Source organism: Malus sylvestris, chromosome 8, assembly GCF_916048215.2.
Source record: "Malus sylvestris chromosome 8, drMalSylv7.2, whole genome shotgun sequence".
NCBI classification, from domain to species: Eukaryota; Viridiplantae; Streptophyta; class Magnoliopsida; order Rosales; family Rosaceae; genus Malus; species Malus sylvestris.
The window spans coordinates 1192998-1202394 of record NC_062267.1 but is presented as its reverse complement, the minus strand read 5'-3'; the positions used below and the strand labels follow the sequence as shown (position 1 = coordinate 1202394).

Here is a 9397-nt window from a genome sequence, read left to right as displayed (position 1 = left end):
ATGTGGCATGTGACTCTATAGATTGCTGGTGATCTCTCTCGATACATTGCTCTTCTGTTTCAGGTATATATCTTTATATCAGAAGAGAAAGAATGACAAATAATGCAGAATGTTGATCGATATTTAGAGGTTATTAGATTCTTGAAACTTTTTTTGTGTTCACCGTCCAAATCATGATGGCATCGTGTGGTTCAGAAAAGCTGGAACCACAAGAGAAGTGCTTTTGGATTTTGACTTTGTTACGTAAGAGTGAGTAGTGGTGGGTTTGTGTGTTGGATATAAAAAAAATTTCCATATTTTGCACGCACGTATTAGCTCTTTCTGCTGAGTGCACTTCTATCTGTACTGTCTTCTCCTTTCGGTTGCACGGAACCCTAATGACTCATCACATCTGCTGCCCTCACCATATTCACCATATCCATAAGTTTCCACTTGTATCCCCCACTATTTGCCTTTTTTATTTTTGTTATAAAGTGATATTTTAATCTAATTTAATTTACAGAGGAAAATCAAATTTAGACTCTTTTTCTTTTGTTTACTACTCATTATCCTGTAGCGAGATCACTGCCCTAACTAAATAGTCTAACCTATATTACTGCACTATCTACTATAACCCTCTTCTTCTTTCGGGGGTGGGGGTGTCAAAATGTGCAAATATTTTTTCTTTATAGCACAAAAACAACTTAGCCTCGAGAGAGAATATACAAAATGGTTCTTTGATTCGAAACTCCCCAAAAATCATCTAACAAAGCACAATAAACAGTAGGGGAAGGATGCTCAAACCACCTACATCCAGAGTCAAAAGAAAATTTTAATTTAGATGTTATGCTAATTTTCCTGGATGAAAATCCTCTCTATACCAAACGAATGAAAATTGAATTTTCGAGAGTAATGAAGAACAAGGAGAGATGCCAAAATATATAGATTTGCTACACGCATGCATATTCAACCAATAACATGCAGGCATGCATCCATGTTTAACGAAAATATGTAGCTACTCAAACACACACGTCAATAAAACAATACTTTGACTTTTACAGGAGGATGAAGCATGCACCGCCGGCGGCTTCTTCTTCTTCTTCTTCTTCCAATTAACTTGCTTAAACGGTGCGGCGCATAACTGTACATTCAGCGGAACCTTCCTTCACCCCTCCAGATTCCACATTGTTTTGAACATATATAAATTCACTTTTATTCATCCATTTCCTCCTCTCTTTTTTATCTGTTTGGATGGTATTGATTATTCACCTATTTAGATTGTTTGAAAAGTTAACCACCACATAATGATCTGGTTGACTCGAATTTCAGGCTTGTATTTCACATGGTTGATTATATGTTTAATTCCTTACGCTTATGAATCACATGATAGTAGCTAGAAGAAGGCTAAATTGCCTTTGTATGTCTTTCCAACCCTCGAAGTGATGGATTGTCGTGGCTTCACCACTAGCTGATTCTTTTTTTTTAATTGTTTAAAACGTTTTTTTCTGTGCATTTTTATGAATATATATATATATATATATATATATATATATACATATATATGTCAGTTAAATGTGAACTCGAGTTTCAGATGTTGACATAGTTTCCCTATATTCTGTTTTCATGTTTCATTTCTTAATGATAAAACTATATAATTAATATGATAAATTAAGAGAAACTTGTGTCAAAGAAGAATCACATGAGCTGTTTACTTAATTCCAACCTGGAATAATATATATATATATATATAATTTGGAGCAAGATATTCACAAATCGAATAGACGACGCCACTTCTTTTAATTTTTGGTAGAGAAGGTGTTCTTAATTAAATTGCATATTCAATGCCATTTTAGTGGTGTGTGTGTAATTAAGTATTCAATTAAAAGGTGTGTTTGCAAACTAGAAAACGCTGTTGTGACTATGACATTGTCAACACTCAACAGGTGTACGTACATGCGTGCTTCAAATTGATTAACAGCATGAATAATAACATCCTAATTAATTATTAATCACTCACTCCCTTCCCCTTTTGTTGATTGTTTAGACAATATATAAAGAACAAGACTTCGCTGAGAAGGTGTTCTTAATTAATTTGCATATTCCATGCCATTTTAGTGGTGTGTGTGTGTGTGTAATTAAGTATTCAATTAAAAGGTGTGTTTGCAAACTAAAAAACGCTGTTGTGACTATGACATTGTCAACAATCAACAGGTGTACGTACATGCGTGCTTCAAATTGATTAACAGCATGAATAATAACATCCTAATTGATTATTAATCACTCACTCCCTTCCCCTTTTGTTGATTGTTTAGACAATATATAAAGAACAAGACTTCGCTGCTGATAAGCAATCACGTACGGATACGTGTCTAAGTTTTGATTATTTTAATCAAAACTTGAACACGTGTCCGCGTATGATAGGCTATCAGCAGCAGCTACTGCTGATCTTTTCAACAGCGAAGTTGTTTCCTATATAAATTAGTACTTCTCCAACTGGTATTATTTTCCCTCTATGAATAGATAAACTTTATTAGATATGAATAAAAACATTTACATCAAATATCAAGATATTGAATAATTAAATTGCCTCAATGAGCTCACGTGTAGTAAAATCAATCTTGCATTCTACTAACAAACGATGCAGCCATATGTGTTCCCCAAGTGCACGTTAGCAGTACATGTCCATTGAGAATTACGTAGTGAATCTAATGATATATATTTCACAGTACTAGTCATGAGGTAGTCAATCTTTCTTTATTAAGATTAATTTTGATTAACATCCTTTTCAAAACTCTTGCACTGTAATTTCACGCTTCATATATATACGCGCTTTAATAATATCAGTAATATTAGGGATTAACTTCAAAAATATAAACAATCAACACATCAAATTTTTATCATCCAGCTATCCAAATCGGATAAGATTAATTGAAAAGCAAAACATGGTGATGCTGCAGTGTTCTGACACTGGACGGTAAAAAAATGTCCTAATTAGTGAAGCTAATTAAGCGGGGACAAAGAAGACAATCCTTTTCACTAATCACTCTCTCTTGTTTGATAAAAAATAAAAGTAAAAAATAAAAAACCATCTGCTATATGTTTCTGTTGCATGCACGAGTCTGATGAAGATTGGTACTTAGACCTGTACCATGTAAGAACTTGCTTGTAGTTTGTTTCCAGTACGCTTCCCTGCTGATGTTTGTATTAATCTTAATCATCCTAATTAAACAAATCACAAATTGACAAGCTAATCCAAAACAATTAAGCAGAACTTCAGGTTAATATCCTCTACCTGGCGGCCCTGTGGCGTCTGTACAACCTGTACTCCCCAAAAACAGAAGGAAAAAAAAAATATAAAACATTACTGCGTACGTAGATCGAAAGTGGTTACACATAAAATCCAAAACATCCAAAATTTAAAAATAATAAACGCAAAGAACAAGTCGACTGATTAAAGAGAGTGTTAATTAAGCTAATTAACAATTAGTGATTAGAACGTACGTTACAAAACTAGCTTTGGCATTTGGGATGTGCCAGCTTACACTGTCACCCATCGTCCGACTCGACTGCCATGAAAAAAGCTTAATCAGTGGATTAAGTATAAAAACGATAAAGGACATTCCCTAAACCAAACATTAATGCCAAATACGATGCTCAATAGCAACAAAAGTTGTAAGTTATGATCAGATAAACAAACTTACATACAAAAAAGTGCCCACGTCTGCATTCCACCGTCCATGGCTGGCTATTACCATTTTTTTCTCTTTTGGATAGGACGTCAAAAGCAATTACAAGCTTACCTTTGTGCGTCTCTTTAAGTACTTTTTAAACTTATTTTATAGCTCCTAATCAAAAGATTTTCAGTGGTACAGAAAGCACGAACACTTCCAAACAACTCATCAAACAGTGTACTTACACCAATCAAACGGTGTAGTAGACTGTTCAAGCTGTGTTGCATTCCTCACTTAATGTGGCAAATGTACAACTAAATGAAAAGTGTACAAGTCAATGAACCATGATCGTGGTATTTTCAAGCATTCATATTTAATGGGATTTACGACATCTATAATAATTAGTTATGAAATTTGTAAACTCGTGAGCTGAACATTACATCTTCTACTTTACCTATAACGAAAAAGGAATATAACCATTTTGTTGTATTAGTGGGCTATTCAACAAGTTAATATACCACATAATAATCAAATCAGGTGCTCTAATTAGAATTAAGAGCACCATTGGTGTTAGTTTATAATTTATATTATCAACAAAATATGGATAGGACTCTTGTCACCGTTTGGTCTTTATTTTTTGAGAATTTTAACGAAAAATTTCCGGTACTATTTACTTTAATAAAAAACCAAAATTTTACATTGAAAAATCAATCATGGTACTATTCACTTTACCATTTATCTTGTCCTTATCATTAAAACTCAAAGTTTTCAAAACATTTTTATTAGTTTTATTTATTTATTTTTATTTGTCAAATAAAGTGCATATATTTTTGCTTTTTGGTCAAACAAAGAGCTTTTTTCTTTTAGATCATGGTTTGCCTGCAATAGCATACAGTGCATATATTTTTGCTTTTTGCTTTTAAATACGACAGCTCGTACGAGGAGGAGAGGATTCGGTTCAGGATACTCTTCGGATCTTCTTTGTGAGGATCTTAAAAATTCTCAAATTATATATGTTCATCTTACATCGTACGATCAGTTTTTATCATATATTATTCATATTTAATTTTAAATAAAAAAATTTAAAATAATTTATGGCTGCACAATATACGATAAACTGATACGACTTGAGAATCTCCAAGATCCTCACAAAGAGGTTTTGGAGAGGATCCTCATTCATTCAAACCCTCTCCTTGTCCTCCGTCTGTGGGTCCGTGACGCCCGTGGCACTCTCTGAATTTGAAGAAATTTTTTATTCTGACCGGAACATAGGTAATACACTACATGTGAGAAATTTTATTTTTTAAGTTATTAACTTTTTAAAATATATATCTCACAATTTATATAATAACAAAAAACGTACTATCCTCATGTTTCCATCATTCTGAAAAATCTGTTCCAAACCTGAAAGCCCTTTCGAAGGCCAAAACTTCCATTGGCCAATTTAGATGACACATGGTCCCACATGTGAAACCCACCACAATGCCGACCCTAGTAGCTGATTGCAGGACCCATTGTCATGTGTCCCCAGATGAGTGGCTTTGCCAGATTAGCCCCTGACACTGACGTGGGATAACGGGGTTTTAACCGCGCACTCGAATGCAATCAGTGTTTAATTTTGAATGTTAAAGAACATCTTCAAAGAAGATGTCAAAATGTGTAAATCAATAATAACAGTAAAAAAAAAAAAGACAGTTGCAATGTTTTCCAACTGAGAAGTCAAATTTAATGTGGCATGACAAGAAATAGCAGCTCTCCCCCTTGTTGTCAAATTTCACAGCAACGTCAAATATTTTTTTATTAATTTTTTTATCAGATCTGCAACTCTCCTTTCTCACCTCCTTCAATGGCGTCCATGGCCACCCCCTACCCCTCTCACTCTTTCCCCAAGCCGTCATCTGCCCATTTCGCCCCCGTCCTCAAGCTCTCAACCCATCTCGGGTCCAAGCCCAGGACCCGCCAAAGGCTCCGAATTTCAAACAGGTTGATCAAGCGTGACGACATGAAGCTAGTGAATCTCTTCGTCTAGGAATCGAAGAAAGAGGCAGCGGCGCTTTAATTTTCTTGACAACCAAATTGAACAGAGAAAAATTAAAGGAGGATACATCAAATAAAAATTCTTGAAATAGTTCAAGGGCTGTAACTGTAATTTCCAAAAACCCTATATAAAGTCAATAATCCATAGTTTAATTTCTTAAGCTCTTTTTCTTTTGATGACTTTTCTTATGCTTTTCTCAACAACCTAGCAAGTATTTATGAAAAAAGGGAATCGATCAGACCAGATATCGTCATGATGAAGAATCCAATATTTGGTTAAAACTTAAAATTTGATGGAAATTCAAAGAATACGTAATTGAAAACAGACAGTGAGAATTGAGTGCGTGCTTGCTTACCTCTTTCGTTTGTCTCCAGAAGGAAATGGGAGCTCTCTCTTTCTCTGCGCATAGGAGTGGGGGTGGGTTAGGACTCTGGAGGCTTCATTCCAAACCCAGAAAATAATAGTTTAATAAAATAATATTTAATTTGACATATCGGGCGGAAAGTAAAATTTAGAAAGATGTCAAAATGCCACATGGGCTGTCAAAATCAAAATTTATGTTTAAAATTTGACATCTCATTTGGAGATGCTCTAAGGAGACTTTTCATATATTCACTGTTACTTCTTATTTTTTGCACAATATTTTATTAGAATCGTTATTAGCATTTCAAAATTTTCATTCTACACACTTCACAAGTGTATTTTTCTTTCTAATTATATAAAGTTTGGAGTGCAAAATGAGATTTTTGGAGTGCCAATAACAATTCCTTATTTTATAATGTTGGCACAAAATTAACGTTAAACTGTGAGATGACAAATAGTTCATGAAAAGTCTCACTTTGAAAGTTTCTCTTTAGCATTTCTCTTTCCACTTTACCCACTTGTACAATAATTTTCACACGCTGGTTTTCCACTTTTGCATTTTACCTATGTTTTTATTTATGGATTATTCTTTGGTTTATTCGGCAGTGCGTCTAAAAAATTGACTCTGGGTGCAAAGTTATTTTTCCTTCTTCATATTCTACCAATGTTCTATGGCAAACAGATAGTGTGAGTGCAAAAATCATTTTTCTTTCCTCAAGTTCTACATATATGACGCGTATATGGATTAGCTCAACTGATTAGAAGATCAATGTGCTTGCTATTTGCACTCAAGTTCAAATCTTAATCTTATAAACTAAAATAACTTCAAATAGATATCGTCATGTCAACTAAATCTTGCATATATTCCTCAAATCTTTCTGAAATTTTGTCCCAGTAGAAACAAAAGAGGGGGATAGATTTAAGCCATTGCTCCATAACATGCACGTGGACCCGTTGATGCATCTTATATTAGCTCATATTATTTGACCTAGTTTTCTTAGTGCATTGTTTTATTATTCCTTTGATCAAATTTTAAGTATTCCAAATCGATATAATGGAAAATAATTGATCTTGATGGTTAGTTAAGTGCCAGATGTCGTGATATCAGGGTTACGATTAGAAAAATAAACCTGGAATTTCGATCGGGTGGGAAGCTAAAAATATGGGCAAATAAAAGTGAAAATTGGCAATGGTCCCTAAATTATAAAATCCTATTGGAGTTTGGTTCCTGAACTAAAAATTGGTGAGTGTATTGATTCCTGAACTTGTTATAATATGGAGCAATGGCCATTTTCGCTAATTCTTTTAGAACTTCCATCCAAAGTAAAAGGTTTAAAGAGGTAAGAAATAGATCGAAGTTCTAATAAAGTTAGTCAAAATGATCATTGCTCCATATTATTACAACTTTAGGGATCAATACTCACGAATTTTTAATTCAAAAACCAAAATTTCAATCGAGCAAAAATTGAAAGATCATTACTCTAATTATCTCTTAACTAAAAGAGTGATTAGGAGGGGACATTTTTGGCTCTTTGTTTTGGGGGATGTATAAAGAGATGGAAAGATAGGGCATCCTTGCACATGGGGCAGGGTCAGATTTGGAGAATACAAAATCGTTGCATTTTTTTAATAACTTGTATAAATAATTTTAATATTTTGGAGCAGCCAAAAAGCATCTTACGCTGCACTTTTTGAATAACTTGTATAAATAATTTTAATATTTTGGAGCAACCAAAAAAGCATCTGGTAATAGTTGGGTTCAACCACTTATACAAAAAATATACTTTCGTGTTTCCTTTTTTTTCTTCACAAGTATTGTATGTGCATTTGCTCATGGGTGACGAATTTTCAATTTTCAGCTCAGAGTTCAATTTCTTATGTTGAATTAAAAGCAATATGAGCTTTCAGTTTTCAATTTTCGGTTTGGAGTCCAAATTTTTTATTTTTTTTTATTCTAGTTCATCGGCGCGAATTAATAATTAAGAAAAAAAATTTGATCATCATTAGCAGGTTCGAAAACAATCTATAATGAAAAACTCATGCAATGGAACATGAAATTCAATCCATCTAAGTGCAAGTTATTATCAGTTTCGTACCATTAAAACATAATGAATAAATTAATCTTGCGAGCTCGACATGATGAATGAGATAATAATCTCCACAGAAGAACTCGAGATTTTCTCCTCACTACTGCACCTTAATCACAAGAACTATATAAGAAACGGATGGCTTGTGATGATTGGATTCAATCTAATAAAGTCCTACCCATAAATGAACCATACTAGAAATCCTAGTAGCTTATGACTGTACTATCAAAGCATGTGAGGCGTTGATAGTACAATCATAATTTGGTCCATCTTCAACTAAAAGGGCTAAAAATAGTCCCGTCTAAAATTATAGTTCTGCAAAAAATTATTTTTAAATGAACAGTGTCAAGCCATATTCATATACCATCTCCAACCAAATTGCTAAAGATAGCTCTCTCAATAATTTATTAGCTTTAACTTTATATTTTAAATTTATTGTTAATTTAATTAAATATCGTTGGATGCTTTCAAATCTAGCCGTTAAATTCGAATCAATTATTTTAACTGAGAAGTTGGGCCCCAAAAAATAAGCTAAGAGGAGGGCTACATTTGGTTAGCCTGATGGCCTTTTGGCCAAATAATAATCTGGTAGACTCTATAGAATTATAACTCAATAATCGGTTGGATATGAGTTTTTTGGTAAATCATACAATTTTTTGACTTTTAGATCTTTAGCCCTTTTAATTGGATATGGCTCTATGACTGTACTACCCTTTTTTTTAGTACATCGATATTTTTACACTAAGGAGAAGGGAGTTCAGTTAAGTCACATAATAAGCAACCTAATTTGGTATCTAATTCGCCATCAATGAGATTCGAACCTAAGATTTCTCACTTTCAAATGAAAACAAATATCATCATATCGTAATATTGAATTACTATGTTGTACGGATTTGGATCCTCTCCTGAGCTAATGAAGAGGATCCTCTTAACCAGTTATCATGAGTTGTTGGACAAAAATCCAACAGCTATAATTATTATAACTTTAAAGGGACCTCCATATTTGTAGCCGTTGGATAAAAATTCAACAACCCATGATAACTGATCAGGAGTATCCTCTCCATTAGCTCAGGAGAGGATCCAAATCCATGTTGTACTACCTAAATAGCCCAACAACAACAAAACATAAAAATCCACCACAATCAGCAAATCAGCCCCAAATAAAAAGGTGTGAAAAAACAACAGGCGGCGCCCATGTAATTATCTCCAAAAACCAAGGGTACTTTCAAAACCCTTTCTCTTTATAACTCCCTCTCGGC

At 33.7% G+C, this 9397-nt stretch overlaps 1 long non-coding RNA gene across 1 annotated transcript; it reads right to left on the bottom strand.

The window, feature by feature from the left end:
• Positions 1 to 5351: 5351 nt before the first annotated feature.
• LOC126632976 (uncharacterized) lies at positions 5352 to 6138 on the bottom strand. Its single transcript, XR_007626920.1, has 2 exons — positions 6044 to 6138; positions 5352 to 5713 (listed from the first exon to the last, which is right to left on the bottom strand). It is a non-coding gene; the product is annotated as an uncharacterized LOC126632976 (long non-coding RNA).
• Between the last annotated feature and the right edge of the window lie 3259 nt (positions 6139 to 9397).